General features: G+C 38.3%; 1 protein-coding gene across 1 annotated transcript in view; it reads right to left on the bottom strand.

The window, feature by feature from the left end:
* LOC104530947 (F-box-like/WD repeat-containing protein TBL1X) overlaps window positions 1-19165 on the bottom strand; it is an 89282-nt gene extending 70117 nt beyond the window's left edge. The window contains exon 1 of the mRNA XM_010175691.1: window positions 19058-19165. The gene's annotated coding sequence lies outside the window, so the exon portion shown is untranslated. The remainder of the gene's footprint in view (window positions 1-19057) is intronic.
* Window positions 19166-19418: the final 253 nt, after the last annotated feature.

Below are 19418 nucleotides of genomic sequence, written 5' to 3' on the forward strand. Positions count from 1 at the left end.
ATTCCAAGGATTTCACAGCTCCTGAAACACCCACACCACATTCCCCTGCTGAAACCACTCAATGGTGCTCAAAAAACCTGGGAAAAAACCCAACATTAATTTTCCTCTCCCCTCAAGATTACACACGAAAAAAAGACTTGTATTCAGCAAGTGGAATAAATTGGTTTCACACTAGTGGAATTAGTGTTTGTAACTATATCTCTAATGTAAATTGACATTTTTGTCATTTCAAGAAATCATCCCTATTCTTTAGGTATGAGCAGGATACTCACTCATGCCACTTTCAGAAGTAACAGATTACACACAGAAGAGGAGGCCACGAGGATGATCCGAGGGCTGGAGCACCTCTCCAATGAGGACAGGCTGAGAGAGTTGGGGCTGTTCAGCCTGGAGAAGAGAAGGCTCCAGGGAGACCTTATAGCGGCCTTCCAGTACCTGAAGGGGCCTACAAGAAAGCTGGGGAAGGACTTTTCATAAGGGCAGGTAGTGAAAGAACAAGGGGAAATGGCTTTAAGCTGAAAGAGGGGAGGTTTAGATTAGACATTAGGAAGAAATTATTTCCTGTGAGGGTGGTCAGACACTGGAACAGGTTGCCCAGGGAAGCTGTGGATGTCCCCTCCCTGGAAGTGTTGAAGGCCAGGCTGGATGAGGCTTTGAGCAACCTGGTCTGGTGGAAGGTGTCCCTGCTCATGGCAGGGGGGTTGGAACTATTTTGAAGACTTTGTCTTCATTCAGATATAAGATCAAACCATTTGCATGAAGAAAGAACAGAGTCTCGCACGCTAAATACTCTTGCACCTCTGGAAAAACAGACAAAAAGTTTCTCATGGTCCCAAGCGTATAACCCCTATGTTCTTCTTACATGTCTGAAAGAAGTATATAATTTCCCATACATCAGCTTAAATTTTGGCTGAATCTGGAGTAAGATAACTGGCTGACTAACTGGGGTGGGGGTGGCGATGGTAGGGAACAGCTTACACACAACATTTGATACTGCAAGCTCTGAGGAGATGATGGCGTGGACCTGTTGAATCTCTGATCTCAATCCAAGTTCAGCCATAAGCGTAAGTGTGATGTAGTCAGCTTTCACTCAATTAACATGGCACATCAGATTTTCTTACCTGTACACCTGTAAATAAGAGGCAGAAGGAGCTATTAGAGGACTCACAAACTATTTAATAGAATAGCATCCAGGTCCTTCACACTAATACTTTCTCTTCAGGATAAAATATCAGATTTGAAGTCACAAAGGTATTGCGATAATCGGATGCTCATTGTTAAACAAACCAGATCAGGGAGGTGGTTTACAACTATTATCTTAATAGCACCTCTTAGGTTTCCTGACAGCATCTAAAATGGTGCCTGGACTGCCTGACGTGGCTGGAGAACCTCAATAGTTTTATCTAGCATATCCATTAACAATAAAAACTGGGAGACAGACTTGTCACAGGTTACAGTGTTCGGGTTAAGGACTTTGACAGAAGTCATTCAGGTATGATACCTCATTAAAATTGTGCTCAAAAGCTCCTAGTGTGTCACCTGTGACACAGAAATGCTTGTCAGAAAACCAGTCACTAATATTTCTATTTCTTCTTCTGCATGGCAAGGCTGCAACTGAGTTTCACCATTAATGGCTATTTCTGTTGGTTTAGGAAAAAAAAAAGTCTGGCCAATGTTACCTAGATTTAAACTGTATGTCCTGCACTCCTGTAGGTCAATTAAAAGAATTCAGTCTTGCTTTATAAACCATCTTCACACAAGATCGTAACATAAACCATTTGCAAGATGGCTGAATAAAGTTGATAGGCTTGTGGCAGAATGTAGTAACTTGAATGACAAATTTAATATAACTTAATTCAAAAACTTAAAAAATTTTAAAAGTTTAAAAACTTTAACAAAAATTATTTAGATGTGAATTAAGTTCTATTACTGCTTTCAATCTCTTTCAGAGATACCAAACCCGAAATCTTAATATATTATGAAGAATTTTAAAATTCCACCACCTACACTGAACCACTTCAGTTCATGCAGAGTCCTTCAGGGCATTCAGAAACCATGTGGTCCAACCTCTCCTTGCGGGTTTTGTTCCGTGAGATACCAGGCCATTCCCAAGGATGAAAAAGAGCCCGGTTATTTCCCAACAAGCTTGATATTGTTTTGCTATTTCCTGAATGAGCATATCAGTCCTTGGCCACCACACAAATCATTTAGTCAGGACAGGCTATTTTTATAGTTCCCAGATGGTCTTTATGTACTTTCATGCATGACATGAGCTTCGCAGGATACAACCACTCTGGTGACCTTGGTACATGTGAAACTGTTCTCTCCAAGCAAAGAAAGGCAGGAGCTGTCTCATGCACATGGGTACATCTATTCATAGTTATGTCATGCACTTTAGCTAGCACAGCATCATTTTATTTTCATAATGTACCTTGGCATTTGTCATTGGCAGGAGTTCAATTTGTGTCATAAAAAATACACTGTCTCCAGTTTCAGTTCATTCTAGTTATCGGCTGCTTCCAAAGGGACATGTGACAAGCCATCTGCATTTAGGAGCTGATTGGTACTTTTGACCCCAGGTCCATATTTTGACACTGAACACTCAGCAATATTACCCATTTCTGAAATTATATTGGAGACACTATTGATATTCAGTGCTGCAGAATAAACCCTTCCAATAGATTCCCTTGAGACTGTCTTCATATAGTCTTGGAATCAGTAAGAAAAAAAATCCAGATTCAAATATTTTGACCTCATCATTATTAAAACTACAGGATTGAAACATACCAACCAACTGCCTCTAGGAAACCCAACAGAAACCATGGCACAACTTACATTCCCTTCTAAGGATAACCAGTTATTCATATTAGATTGCTGCTTAACAAAATGGGTAGTTTACCACTTGTACAGCAATTCACATAAATGGGCACAAACAGTGTCAGTCCATGCAATAAACCAATAATTTTGATGAGGTCAAGATACTCACAACCTCTGAAGGTTCCTTCTACACTACTGAGACGCTAAAGCATAGCAAAGCGCAACTACAGTTTTGGAGAAGACAGAGAAGGTGGAGCCCGTTGCACAAAAGTAGAGATGACTGTTTATCTGACCAAGAATATTAGTTGAGGGGGAAGAATTTGAAAAGTGTCTCTGGTGCTTCCACTGCCCTTTTTGGCTCATTACTGTGTAGCTCCGGGCCATAACTGAAACCAAACCACACATGAACGAGGGGTATTGACACATGATGGAAAAGGCTTGCGGACCTGGACTTCTAACTTAGACAGCAAATAACAACTTCTCTATGGCAACTAATCCAGGTACTTGCTAGACTGGTTTTCATATTCTACTCCACTTCTGGGCACTACATCAAGATATAACAACTTAAAGAAAAGTTGTTGTTGATGATGAAGGGCATGTTGGTTTCAAATAAGTTTATATATAGAAGATGAGAAACATTTTACGGAGCTGCAAATATAATGAAAAAGTGACAGTAGGTGTAAAACCACAAGACACACAACAGAAAAGATCCAACGTGCCTTTTTACTCTCACTTGGAACAACATCATAATTTCAGTACAGTGTTATAGCAAAATTCACCAAGGAACCTTGTTTTCCATCCCCATTAGGGACTCAGGGGAAAACGCTGCTCTGGGTGTCTCTGAAGTTCAAATTACACCCTCCACTATTAAACTCCTTAGTCCATAATTTGGCAGACAATTGACATTTTCCTTCCTCATGTCCAAAACACTACAGTTTTAAACGCAAATCTGGTACTCAATACGGTCACACATTAATCTCTCTGACCCCAAAGCTAACGAAAATAAATGCCCCCGAACAAACTAAAAGAAGATGGATAGCTGAATTGTGCCCAGAGAGATGGCAATAGACTATTACTGGAACAGTAGACACATTTTTGTTTGGTTGGCTTAGCCATGGAAACCAGGGCTAAATGCAGAATGAAGTATGTGCCCCAGATATATATTCTAGGCATATCTTAACTTGCAGCCTGGAAGGAGACGTGGGTCTCATTCCAGAGCTTTGCTCTTCCTCCCGAGCTCTCACAAGCTTTGGACAGAAGTCTGCAGGGAAGGACCCCGGGGTGCAGCACCAGTGGGGCCCCCCCAGCCCCAGCTCACTAACCGTGGGAGTAAACTGTGCCAGAGCAGCACCCGCCCTGGGCTCCAGACAAGGTGCTGTGACAAGCTTCCAGCCCAGAGGGGCAGGGAATTAGCACCCCCAGGACCCTGGTCTCACCCCTCAGTTGGCAAGTCTGAGCACTGCATTAGATGCTAGCTTAATATGAACAGCAGCAACTGATAAAAACAAATGGATAAAAATCAGGGTGCCTGGCTCTGAAATCTAGCTCCACCAAAGATTTGTTTTGTGACCTTGATTTACACGTGAAAGTGTTTTGTCAGCTTCAACCAGCCAGAGGTAAGGTGGCTTTGGTAGGTGAAGGACGAAATGGAGGTATGAGCTGGCAGCAGCAAAGACTCCTGCCGTGGCCTCTCCACTGCAGCACCAGCCCTGCCACCGAAAATGTCTCTGCGCTACATGCACGCAGCGCAGAGCCAGCAATGCAGGTGGAACTCGTTCTTACAATGAAAAGTGAAAAATCGTGTGATATATTAAGACACCTATGCACACAATGAATTATTTTTCTTTATTTCACTAAAGAGGAAAATCCCTTTTTAGAAAGAATTTCACTAGTGTTTTACAATCTCTTGTTAGCTATCAGCTTAAATAACATAGTTTGACTACTGTTACAAGTGAATTGGATGGTAAATGGAGTTCATGGTAAATCCAGCGTTAAAAGTCTGTTTAGATTAGCTTAAAAATACGTGTTAAAAAGACACAGATATGTTTTCATATCCTACACAATCCCTCTTGCCTCAAAAGCCTGGAACTATCCCAAAACTTAGTAACAGTGACCTGTACCCATAGAGAAAACCAATATTTTCCAGAGATAAAACCCTTTGCTACAAAGTCTTATGTTTTGTCTTGTATAATCCCTAAGCCATTTTTTGTGCCAGAGAAAGAAAAAGGCCTGTAATACTGAAATTTACTACATTTATTTGGAACCATAACATGCTTATGAATAAAACCATAATTTGAACACTGAAATTAATAAAAGATATTTTAAGTTTGCTCCATATTTTCCTAATGAAGTATGGTTTATAATTCAAAATAAGGAGGGAAATAAAACAGTTTAGGCTGAAGACTGACTCCCAAAGATTACATTTCAGTCTCAATTCCAACTCCACAACCTTAGGAAATACAACTTAATCTTTTTTTACTCTCAGCCCACTGTAAAGTGCTTTATACTAGTTGACTTAGTGAACCAGTATAAAGTTCACTCATCCACCTCACCAGTGTTTTGTGGTAATTAGCTGGACAAAATTTACAGAAAAAAATGAAAAAACCCCTAAGATGATAATGCAGCCCTTTATCAAAAGATATAAACCATCACATGTCTTCTCTTTAAAAATTCCCTTCAAGATACATCATCATCACAATAATAAAAAAACCCCCACCCTGACTTTGAATTCAAGGTTAATTGAATTTCGTCACACTCCCAACCTTCCAGTTTCCTGTTAATTCAAATTATTAATTGGCAGATATCCAGAAGAAGCAGGGGAGGGGAAATCTAATCTGTGCATGTACTTAGACAACTAAAAATTCCCTTTACAATTGCTTATCTCCATATTCCCTCTGTTCATCTTCCAGAAAAGGAACAAAATAAAAGCAGAAGCACTTTCTTAGTGGAAGAGAATGAAGTGCTAAAAGTGTAGCTCATTTTTCAGCAGCTGGAGAGACACCCATTCTTGCCTTTTCTGCTGCCCTTGTTTTCATCACTGGTATTAGTAGTTATTTTTTAACCACTGCACAATATGGCAAGTGCCTCTGACAGGAGATGCAAAGGTAAAGCCTCTTTCCCAAAGAACTTGCAATTAAAGCTCTCAACTAAACCCACGGGAGTTATTAAAGGATGACTCTCAAGTGAAGCAGGAGCATGGCAGCGATCCTGCAGTACTTACAGAACCTCATCACTTGCAGGTCTAAGGGAAGCACAGTTTAGAACGAAGAGAAGGAGGGGTGCAGGGGCCTACATGTCAGCACACACAAAAAAAGCATTTCCACTTTCTCAGCTCGCTCTTTCTGACGTCACCTCCCACGATTATTTTAGACTTTTATTGTTTCTTTGTTATGCTTTTAGAATTTCCCTATTTCCCCTCAGGGTTTGGGGCATTCAGAAAGAAGGTTATCTTTATGCTACGGTGGCTGAAACTTTGCAGGTTTCTATTTCCAAGACACAGTTGACTAAACTTGGCAACATTTACAGTATCTGTTGAAATCAACACCTGACTTCCTCTATACCAAGGAACATTAATTAGATAACTGACATTAAAAAAAAAAAAGAAAGAAAGATGCTAATCACTGTCATCTGCCTTGTTTTGATATCAGTCACTTTTTACTGCTACCATTAAAAGACTGAATGGCTGAATCTGGAAATATTTGTAGCATTAAAAACACACAAAAACTCAAACTCAACTGTGTCAGGTTATGTAGGCTGTGGAAGGGTTGGAACTGAAAGTAGTACAAAGAATCACAGAATTATTTAGATTTGAAAAGACCTTTAAGATCATCAAGTCCAAACGTACAGTAATTGCACTCATATGCCCTGCAATTTATTCCGTACTGAAACCCCTATGAATTCGGCCTGAGGGTCAAAATCAGAGAGCCTGGGCTGTTCCAGCTGCCACCGGCGGGTGACCCCAGGAGGCTGCAGGCCACTTACAGAGTGAGGGAGCTCCACCACGGGGAGCTCAGCCATGGTGGGGCAGAATGAGTACAGCACCGTGGTCCCACTGGCGAGGTTTTGCACCTGCTGTATGACCTGCAAAGCCACTGGAACAAACAGCATCATGGACTCGGGATTTTATGTTGCTTTTCTTATTATTCCCCTAGTCAATGGGAATAAAACGGACTTTGGGAAACCAAAAGTCAACATGCAGATATTTTTTTCTTGCACATCACTGCTAATAAGATGTCTCAAAGTGAAATCAGCTCAGACCTCTAGGGACAATAACCCAATAGCCCTTTTTGCAGTGTTGTTGCCATAGATAGATTCAGACAGCTATATCTAACCAAAACTTACTCAACCATTTGACTGTTGCACAGGGAGGGCAAGTTACACCCAACTGTCTGTCACCAGGATAGACTCTGGCTAGTAGTAGTCAAAAATGCAGTGAACATTCACTTGTTACCATGTGCAACAGCACCAGTTCTCAATATTTGGTGAAGATACTCATATATGAAAAATATCTGAGCTACAAGCTATGCTGTTACTTTTCAGAATCTGCATACCAATTAGAAGGCACAATTAAGACTTTAACATAATCAAATACCCTTTACACCTGAAGAGAGTAACAGTTTATTTCAGTAGGTTCAATGCGCGATTGTAACATTTCAAAAGCTGTTGCACCATTAAGTAGAGCACACAAAACCAATTGCTCCCCCTTCCCCAGTCTTTATGTATTCGGAAATAATTCCCCTGTTCTGCTGGTTCCAAGAGGTAAATAATCTCAGTTGTTGTTTAAACTGACTTGGAAAAAACGATGCACCCTGTCACCCCTTCCCCAAGCCCTGGGGTGCTGCAAAATCCAGTTGTATCTGCACTGCATACAGTAAGTAACCACATCTTGTTTTTAAGTCCTGACCACATCCTTTTACCTCCATTTCAGCTTGGAGGGCCTAATTTAAGTAGTGGTTTACTAATGAGATGAGAAAGTATTAAAAATGCCTGCAAAACCAATCACAAATCAAGTCCCAGTGGCTATTTTGCCTTAGATGGGCTAATTTCCTTAGTTGTCAGATCAAAGGTATTACAGATGGCACAGATGCAAACAGCACAATTCAAACCTGACAATCAAAAGCCACTCATGAGCAAACTATGGAGGGGACATAACATCGACTGGTTTTATTCCAATACTGGACTGAAAAGCTTATTAATTATGTGAGATTACACACCATCCACAAGGAAATCACTGCTGTTTTCAACTGTAAAATTGAAATTACTATGGAAAAAAAGTCACTGTGCTTTTAAAGCAATGACCAAATAACTTCTTTTATATTGTCTATGATCCAGAAGGAAAGGAGGTAATTTTTAAGGTCAGAATGTTAATTTTTATGTGCTGTATCATTTAAAAACTCTACATGCTAAGCAAAACCTATTCTACATTGTTCAAAACAAAACTAAGAATGGATAAATTAATAGAACTATTCAGATGACAAGATATAGCATATAATAAATTGTTATTGGTTTTAGGGCTTTTTAGGCCCAGTCTTTAGGCTCAGATAATACAAAACACAGGAGTAGGAAAATGTGATCACAGATGCATGAATTTATCTGTTTTACCAGTTCAGTTCTAGTTTAAAGCACTTTACATGAGATTTGATAATGAAAGGTGACAGGACCAGATCAAATAGTGCAAGTGATTTGATTAGCTCCATGCTAACCATCATGGGCAGATTTAATTTGGAATGAAGCGATCACGTCTGACTGTGGTAAACAGCTCAGCATCTGCCTTCCAAGGTAACACCTTCATAGGCAAGACTGAGATCTGCTGTTTTCACAAAGTTTTTAGCTAAGTCCTCCATTTCAAGCTTCTGGTAATTTCTCAAGACAAAAAAACTACAATAAAGAGAATGATGCAAGTTTCTAGAGCACCAAGAAACCACTTGATTAATAAAATCTGCTGTGTAAACTCTCTCTAAATCTACTGAAAAGTATAATTAAAATAATGTAAACAAGTCCCAGGGCTGAGTTTAGTGGTCAACTAGAGCAACTGGGACAAAGATAAAGCAAAAACCATATGCCTAAAATATTCCATCAACGCACCAACTCCAGTAGTAATGCACATGCCATGATACCAGAAATTTCATTTCCTCCACCCCTGTAAAAACAAGGCCGCTCCTATTTTGCTCTCTCTTTCAAAGTGCCATGCAGTTCTTCCACTGCATAGCAACAAAGGTTTAAATCAATACAAATGCAATCTCATTTGTCTCCAATATAATTGTGTCAAAATTTTAGGAACACAGAACATAATATAATGATGCAGACCATTATCTAGCAATGAGTTCTTAATATTCGCTCTCCTATGAAATCCTAAACCAAAACTGACTTAAGAGTCAAGAAAAGAACATATGCAAAGAGTCTAGACTTCAAAAAACCTCCAACAAAGTTAAAATACTCTTTACTCACAGCGCTGTATGCAGGTTGAGAGCAGATACTGATTAAAGGATGGGTGACCACAGTACGAAGAGCGAGCTCTGAGAGACATGGCAGCAGGAAAGCTTCGGGGGATGACTTAAATAAGCATCCCAAGAGAAATGGAAATTCTATGTAAGGAGATTTTGTAAATTCTCAAAACACTGACATTGATAGAGAAAAATATAAAGGAAAGAAAGATGGTTAATTTATAGACAAAAAAAGGGCAAACAGTTGGCAAATTTGTATTTATACCTATCACAAAATTGGTAATAGGCAATAACAACAGGCTTAATCTACCTCAGATAGATACCAAGTTTTTTTTTGGCTGCACTAGCTAATCAAGCTTCTGTGGAGTGCAGAAACTTGGAGGATCCCAAGGCTCCAGCCTTCCAGCTGGGTTCTTTCCCCCCCTTCCACTCAACCTCCTTGATCGAACTGCTTCTACTGATCCCTTTCCCCATCCCTTCAGAGCAGAGTGTTCAGATCTACAGCACTCCAGACAGATTGCTTCCTTGACTTTTGCTGGTCTGACCTTGAGTTTTTTATTTAGAACTGGTATTTTTACTCTTTTTGTTTAATGATCTTTGCATAATTTTAGACATCTACTTACAGGGAGAATTTTCACTCCTTAAGCTTGCAAAGACTGTATATATTAACACACTTCCAAAAGATTATCTAATTAGGATGAATTCAAAATACTTGAGCTTATTCTTAAGCAGGTAATTTGCAAAGTTCTATCAGACAGAAATCGAATGCATACATAAAAAGGGAAAATGGCTTCTCTAGTTTGCTACTAAATAGAGACCTACCAACTTCAATTGTTTAAAACAAAATCATCCCACTATGATTAATAGTTCAACTTAAAGCTAGAGTTTTTAAAAAGAAGGAAACAAACAAAAAAATTGGCATGATATTGTATAATCTGGAAAGGACGGAAGCAATATTGTGGTAAAACATGGCTAGAAAGACCTCCTGGCATATCAGATACCAAGTTTAGCCTTAGTCATATTTTATCACAGCTGAACTTTTAGCTCAAAAAATAAAGAATCTGCAAAAAAATCATGAAACTGTCGGTGCAAAATGGGGTTATTGTGCTAAAACTTGAAGTAATGCATTTTTTAAAACATGGGATTAATTTACATTTGAGGTCACCAAACATTTTGAAGCAAATGATTAAGCCTCAAACGACCAAAGATATTTAGCATCTATATTAATGGAACAGAATCTCATAAGTAACAAGAAGATAAGTGTTTCGTTTAAGGCCAAATTACAATTTATTCAAAAAGGTGCACTACACCCTTCTTTTGTGCCAGTAAAAGGATTACTGTTTTTGCATGATGATGTTAAATTATTAATAAAGAGGAAACGACTCATTTCAATGTCAAAGTATATTCATGTCAAATATTTTCTAGAACAAAGTTCATATCTTGAAAGCTCAAAGGACAAATAAGCATTTTTGCTGCATTTCATTTATCTACAGACATACGAAGATATTCTAATATTAAGCAAGTCTTTAACATTAAACTTATTAATAATAAGGCAAGATGATTATAATGCTTAAAGTCTAGTTTCACTCATATGGGCCATATGATTCAATTCCTCTATGAAAGCCAGCAGCTATACTTGAATTGCTTGCCTTGGTTGCCCAAGGAAGTTGTGGATGCCCCCTCCCTGGAAGTGTTCAAGGCCAGGATGGATGAGGCTTTGAGCAGCCTGGTCTAGTGGAAGATGTCCCTGCTGATGGCAGGGGGGTTGGACCTAGATGATCTTTAAGGTCCCTTCCAATCCAAACCATTCTATGATTCTATGAATTACACCAAGATTTCTCCAAACTAATTTTGTTTTGCTATCAGTGTTGAGTAGAAGAGGCAGAAATTGAAGCAGCATCCTTAAGCTATAAAATGCCAGAAGAAGCACTTGACTGCTCAGGATGTATTTGCAGACCATTTTGAAGCAACTCCTTGCTATACCTTGATCTGGAGCAGTATTTCTGATCTAGCAGTCCAGAAATTGCCATTAACTAGTATAACAGGAATATTTCTTAAGACAGATTGCTGTTTTTCTAATCTTGTCAACTACCCTTAATGGCACATATTCTGAACACACATTTTTAGATAAACCAGCTAGAACACAAGTTTGCCTTAATGCCTTTTGCAATTGCAAAAGGAAGAATTGGTTGGTAAAGGTAGAAGTACATGAAGAAGCTATAAAATACTACTGTAAACAAATTTCAAGTTGATCTTTCACATATGACACATTTTTCATAACTGCCTATCTAGACAAGCTATAAAATGTGTGATATACTATAGAAGTATATAATTAAAAGGTCACAGACAATTAATATAATGTGTAAATAGTTCAGCATAAAAGTAAAAGTATTATTTCATTTACAGGCCAGTTCCAGTTCCATGTGGGAATAAAGTACATGATGTAGCCAACCGATTAAGGTGGTTCCCAACAGTAACCTAAAGGGAAGCTTTAATTGTTTGGTACTTGTTTGTTTGTTTTTTTCCTAGTACGTTCCATGAAGCCAACCTCAGGTTTTGCTTAGCACTTTATATTACAACAAAGAGAGAAAATGCCCAGCCTGAGTCTTGTACTTACTGAAATCAGTAAGAAAGGCGCCAGTGGCCTCAGACCAGCTCTTACGAATAAGCATGAGTATAGATCATTACAGTACAAACTCTTCAAAACAGGGTATCATTGCTTTTGTGTTCATGAAGAATTTTCTGAGTCAGAGTGGCACCTTTTCTGTGTTGTAGAGATTCAAAAATACACTCTTTAAATTAGTTTTACAATGGTGAATGTAATCTTTCTTTAAACATACAAACTGAAGAAAAAAAAAAAAGCTTTTTTTTTTTTCCCTATTTTCCATCAAGGAATGTAAAAATGATGAAGATGAATCATTATATCCAGAGAACTTGATTATGGGGAGAAATTATTTTACATTTTCTAGATCAGAGCTATACAATCATGCTATAGAAGAAGGCTCCTACGATTGATTATTCTGTTTATTGGGATTGGAAACAGGCTAGATAAACGAGAAATTAATTTGTGCATGCATCAGTTGAACTAAGCTTATTTAAAATGAATTTAAGCTGACGATAAACACAATTCATGTTACAGAGATTTGGGATGCTTGCTAATTCATACTGTAGCCCACAGAGTAAGCAATAAAAAAAGTTAACCATCTCAGATGCAACAAAAATTACAAACCCACTTTGTTTTATTACAATGGATACACTGTTTGAAAGAGCCTCTTACCTGTTCCCCATGTATTTTCTAAGTAGGTAACAGCCATATTAACCCAGTCCCAGAAGCCTGGGAAGCCATCTCACGTGTGAAGGTCTGAACGCAGCATGGACTATGCAAAGGGAACGGGCTGTGCCCATGTCAGTACAAAGGCGACGTGGAGACACAACACACAAATGGATGCACCAGTGTCGAACTGAGAGCGCCGAAGCTGTTCGCCTCTGCTCCTGACCTGGACCTTACTGTCTGCCACAGCTGAACCAGAGCAAGAGGCTGTTCCAGTCTCACATTGCCTGCTTGAAAGCTAGAGCATCCTGGTACGTGTTAACAGACTTCAGCAAGATCCGGCTGGAAACAGACTGTGCACTGGAAACAGTCAGGGACACCCCAGTGCGCTGCTCCTTCAGTTCAGGTGCAGGCTCTGTAATAGCTTAAATCACCACAGCTTTTTCTGTGGTGATCATTCACTCTCCAACTATTCCATTACAACAATTTTACATTACAATCACATTAATGAAAGAAAAGCTGGGGCCAAGGCACTCTACTACAAAGCCAAGTGTGAACCTGTGACCTCAGTGTATAAGTAAAAACGTAGTATCACAGTGATGACATACTTGTAATTCCATTTTGATTAATTACACCTGAAATCTCACTAGTTCACACCGAAGAATTACATCTTAGCTCTCACTACTACAGAGAAGTAAACTTCTGAGAATAAATGATAATTACATTTCTTTTCACTTACAGCATTCAGAGTCAAGATTACACAGTAAAATATCATGTGGAAATGCTCACAGGCTGCCTGAGTGGAAATTCTTCTGAAATTAACAGATGTTAATCTGTGTATTGGGCACAAATCTTTAGCATGTACTATCTCTTTAATAGTATGATTATCCATAAATTATGTTCATGCTCCAGTAAATCAAAGCAGTTCAGGTAGGAACAGCTCATACAAATACATAAAGAGCAATACATATCATATACATTTCCAAGGCTTAATTTATACAGAAACAACCTATTGAAAGAACAATTGTATTACATGTTGTGTTTCTGCAGACTTCATTCACACCTCATGGAGGCATGCACCTTTCACTTAATCTGGTACTCCAGGTAAGCTAAATATAAACTTTATATAGATAGAAACGATCACAACAAAAATTTGTCTTTCTCCACTCTGCATATCTATTATTAGCACTTTCAAGTGACTGGCACACTGAATCCTAATGTGCTCTACTAATCAAAGGACAGAGAACTCAGGATTGTCACAGCCCAGTCCTAAAAGGTCTGAGTTATGCCTTAAATAATCAACAGCTTAGTCTAAAAATCAAAGGAAAATGCATTTTACCATCATATTTTGGAATGCTAGCATCCTCAAGCCTCTCTTCACTATCACTGAAAACCTTCCTTTGAACCTTAGCTGTGTTAAAGAAAAAAGATTTTAAGAAAGAAAAAAGAAAGAGAGAGCAATAATCTTGTTCCACTATCAGTAGTTTAAAAAGCTACGGTATAAAAGGAAGGCCCAAAGTAAGTATCTCAGAAGCTGGCTGTGACTGGAATAGTAGTTTCCTCATCTCTCCAGCACAATGTAAAGGCATAAAAATTTTTACCTGACAGACAAGTTCATGTTCTAGCTAGATATACTTTCTTCTGACTTGGCTAATAGGTCAAAAAATACTGATTAAGTAATATTTCATAAATAAAACTGGAGTTCAGTTAACTATGATTCAGCAAGTAGCAAGAGAAGTATCAGGGAATGTATAAATAAAACTCTGCTTCAGCCTTGAAACAGCTGCAAATTTAAAGAATGTTTATTTTTATGTCATTTTAAAATATGTCTATTTTTAAAAATACTATGACAACAGTTCACTATTTTTCAGTGAACAAACACAATGCCATGTGACTTTTAAGAATAACCACACTCTATGAATAATGAATGCTGAGTAGTCAAAGTGAATAGGTCATGTGTAGGCCCATGTGTAGGTGCCATAATATTTGTTGACAATACTTGAAAAACAATTTTAGAAATCCAAATCAATACACAATTAATTAACTACAACAGAGAACTATATTATAAAGGATATTTTTTAAAAGTAATTTTGATTTTTCTAGTTTATAAATCTAACTGACCAACAAAATGATTTGGTGGGATCTGGTGCCAACAGTACCTGTTGTTACCATACAGAAAGCTTCTCTCTCTGCCTGTGTAATAACATTGATAAATTTCTAAATAAATTAAAACAAATCATTAAAAAGCACTAATTGTAAAAAAAAAAAAAACCAAAGTTATTAAGGAATAAGTACACACAGTTATTTTATAATATTTTTCAAACTCATGCACTTGCAAGCCAACTCTTTGATCATAGTTTCTTTTACTCTCCCTGTATAAAATGCAATGTTCTTCTTATTTAAAAAGAAAACACATATTTAATCAAAATCAACCATCTTAATGCTGACCTATATATAATGAAACATTCTTCCCAATCACACTAAATGAATGCTCCTGAAATGTTTCTGAAAAAATACTGTTCTGGAAATATTTTTCAAAAATAATATCGAACACTTTCTTAGGTTTATCTGTGCCTGTGCACTTCTACCAAAAATAGTCACAACTTGCACCATCACATTTCATTTGTGACATTCAGACTACACCCATTCCAAGCTCCTTGAACAACAGAAACCTGTTCAGCATATCTGCTGATGTTTGAAATACCTTCCACTTACATTCTACCCATTTCGTTCTTAAATTCAAAGGAACTAATTCGTACAATAAGCATCAGCCTAGTAAAGGGTAATCTGTTTCTTCCTAGGTATCATGTGCATACTCATACTGTTTCTACTGTTACTCCCCAAATTATTCATGGTCTCACACCTAATTTTGCCTCATCTCTCTGCTTCTCTCTCTTCTAGTCAAGATACTATAATTCTCTATGCATTCATACAACATATCACACATGATCTTGATATAGTCACCCCCATCATATCAATAATAAACAACGGTAACAGTAAGAATGCATGGGAAAAAATTAACAGGCCCATATTTTGTTAGAACATATTTTTATTAGTCTTCACAGTGATTTTGGCCATGGTTTTCAAAAGCCACTACTAACTTGGGGAAATAATTTTGGTGCCTACCTAGCAGAAAATACTAGAGTGGTCTGACACTCATCATGAAACAATTGTTGCTCTAGCTTGGGCAACTAAACTAGGAAAACACAGGATTGAAGAAACTTCTGTGGTCCATTCCCAGGCACAAGGGAAGAGCCACTAATAATTATTACTACCTCTGTAAAATCCTAATGCTTTCCTCTGCTTTTGGGTCTCCTCATACAGGTTCAGATAAGCATCATTACAGAACCACCTGAGCAGATTTGTACTGCTGCTCCTAATAACTCTCCTAAAATCCAACAAGGCATTTCTACAAGATTTGACACCAGGAAGCTACATGAAATCCTACTGGAGCTTCTTGCTCTGAAACATGACATTTTCTATCTTTATTGGCTGTGTCTTCACCCTAGACTGGTTAGAGACATTCTCCTGTGGAGATTAAAGTTCCAGTGTTACTACGAGACGGAAAAGTGCTAAAGCATACACCCTCACTCCCAGTTACAAAATCTTTGGCTAGCACAAGACTAGCTGCACATGTCAGAAGGAAAATGTGAAAGGGATCCTGGAAATCTGTCTGATCTTCAGAGGGACAGAAAATAAAAAGACTGATGATCGATTATTCGCTATGTGTCTGGTGAAAAGTTGAGAGATTCTAGCCTTTGGAACAGCAACTCACATCCACACTGAGAAGGAGCCATATTTAGGGAATAAGCTTCATCTCAGAGACATGTGGTTACTCTCTTTGGATAAGGGCAACCTAGGGCAGGTAAAAAGCTTCTCAAGTAAACTGGGAGGTGTTACAGAAGCAGATGAATGCAAACTCAACCTTACATACGGACACCCGAGTAGAGGGAAGAATCAGAGGCCAAGGAAACAGGCAAGAGGGGCTGTAAACTCTTACTTAGAAGATGTTTTGTGAACTCCACCATTAAAACATTCAAATCAGTATTTCTAACTTTTCAGGAAAAGAGACAGAGAAAAAGAAATAGAAATGGTACTCTACATTATTGGCACCATTTTCTCTCAGAATCACTACTAAGCCATGGGGGACAAGATCTTGAGTTCATATAGATAATATACTAGCAGATCGTAGAAGGATATACTGTTGGTAATACGAGATACAGCAAGACATCAAACCATATCACAGAACTGGGTGATCTGCTCTTTAAATATCTATTTGTAAAATATGAAAACAACTATGAAGGAGATCCATCTGAGAGATGTAAGATAGAAACACCATGCAGTCAGTAGAAACACAACGGGTGCTCCTATATTTTTCTTTTTCTAGTACCAAAAGAATAATTACACTCTGGACCTGCACATCCAGTATGTAAAGTTTAGTTAATCACAAGCATGTAAGTTCATTGGCCCAGTAAACTAGAGGAAAATCCTGCATTTATGAGGAATTACAGAGATGAAAATGTGGAAGGACTCTCCCTGCCCCACTGCCACCAGGGACCAAAGGGCCCTATTAAATAGTCCAAAAAGGCAACCTGTATCAAAAAAATCATACTCTAATTCTGGATTAATGATGTAATTAGATTGAAATATACATTACACATTAAAAAAGACAAAACAAAACAAAAAACCCAAGAAAAACCCCAACAAACTGAGCTAGAAATTAATTTAAATAGGAAATTTTGGGCTAAAGAAAACAGACAAGAAAGCAGAGGGCCTCTAACTTCTGATTAACATTTTAAAAGAATACAAACATGCCATGCAAAAAATCCCCCAAAACCAACATATATTTTCATCTCTCCAAGTAGGAAAAAAGCATTTTTACAGATAAGGAGGCCATTAGTAACCAAAATTAATGCTAAAAGACAACTGTAAATTAGCACACCCAGATAATTTGTGCCTTAGTGTCCCAAAAGTGTTTGCGAGAGTATAATTTCAATGATGCTAATTTTCAATACATTTTGGAACACCAGAGAGATTCAGTAAGACTGCTAGCATTTTCTGCTAATATCTGAAGATGGTAAGTGGCATGATCTCAGTAATTGTAGAGCTCTAAGTCATTATTAATCTCAGGTAAAATATCCTGCAAACTGGTAAAGGATAAATTCACTGGGAAATGACATAATAAAACTGATGCTAGTCAACACCATTTTATAGAAACTTGGTCAGTAAAACAGAAAGTTTGACTTAATCATCTGATAGAGTTATGAACAGTGGTCAACAGAAGTTAGTCGATAGATGAAACACGCAGACTTCTGAATAGCATCTAGCTTACAGTGACACAACATTCAGAATAAGAAATTATTATCAATATCATGAAATGTGATTAAGATATAGATATAAAATAGTAGCTGTTAACAGAAGATAATAATTGAAGAAGTGTTCTAGATTACTCCAATAAAATCTTCCAGTACTAGCTCAACATTATCTATGAGTATCATCAATGGTACAAAAGCAAATATTCTTCATAGCAGTTACGGCACAAAAAATGTCAGACTGGTTAATAAAGGTAGCAGAGTGGTTATTCAGAGTAGTGTAGATTACACTGTAGTGTAGATTGCACTGTATTACAGCCAAGTGGACTTATGTAGCAAGCAAGCAAGAAAGAGTGCGGGTAATACCCAGAAAACGGTGCATAGAAACCAAGGACTTGAAAAATAAATACAATCTTCATGGCACAGAGACAATTCAATACTAATGCCACTGAAACCTTGTGACAAAAAGGAGTAATAAAACCCTCACACATGTAAGTGCACTCAAATAGAGATACTACTGTTGTTCACAGCAACAGGGATACTGGAATAGTGAATATAGCTGTATAGCTCTTGTATTTTTCCCAAGATGGTAAAGATCTTTGTTTATCTTGATGTTTTCTCCATAATTCACCAAAAAGAGGGGAGAATCCCATGCCTCCTTCAGATGTTAACCAGAATGTCCCACATGCTGTTATTAGCACAGTAAGGGATTTAGAAGGTCATTGCGTGAAAAGAGCACAGCAGCAATTTGAAAAGGCTGCAGAGTACCAATGAATGTTACATGAACACAGAAACAGTCTCTACAGACCATTCCAGGAGGGTTAAGAAAGCTCAAGCCTAATATTAGTGACCGGGTAGTACTGACAGTGGTAAGACAGACTGATGTGTTTTGGGGTTATCTCCTACCATAGCAATTACTGAACACTGAAGCCACTTAAAGAATTGTACAGGACTTTTTTGCTTTGCTACATCGTGTCTCTTCAATCTAGCTTTAAAAACATCCCTGAGTAAATGCAGACTTTTTGCCAAATGTCTATTTGAGATAGCTGGACTGCTGTAGCCTTAAATGACAGCACTGGTAGAAGTACATCATCATGTATATGCACAGGAATTAACGGCATGCATGGCTTCACCAGGAAAAAATCTGAAAGGCGGTTGGATAGGAAACCACATTCCTGAGGTGAGCTCCTTTTTGGGGATTCCTTTTGGCTTACCTGGTCGTGAGACCCTTGAGCTGCTGAATGCTCCTCCTCGTAGGCTGCTGTCAAGAGTCTGGGGGTTTGAGTTACCATGGAGATCACCACATCTGACAGCTGAGAGGGCTGCAATGAGAGACAGAGGTACCCGTCAAACCACTCTCCATCACCTCATCAAAACAAGAGCGTTTGACTCCTTTTGCTTTTGGCATTTGCTAAGGTACTACCTCCCAAGTTTGGAGCTTTGGCAGAACCATAAGGGGAAAAAACCCAACACCCACCACAGAAGGAATGATAGAGGCAAGGGCAGGTCCCAGCGACCCACAGCATTCGAGTCCTTTGCAAAGCCGTGCGCTTCTTCAAGAACTTGGAAGAATCC

Source organism: Antrostomus carolinensis, unplaced genomic scaffold, assembly GCF_000700745.2.
Source record: "Antrostomus carolinensis isolate BGI_N321 unplaced genomic scaffold, ASM70074v2 scaffold1529, whole genome shotgun sequence".
In the NCBI taxonomy this organism is placed as follows: Eukaryota; Metazoa; Chordata; class Aves; order Caprimulgiformes; family Caprimulgidae; genus Antrostomus; species Antrostomus carolinensis.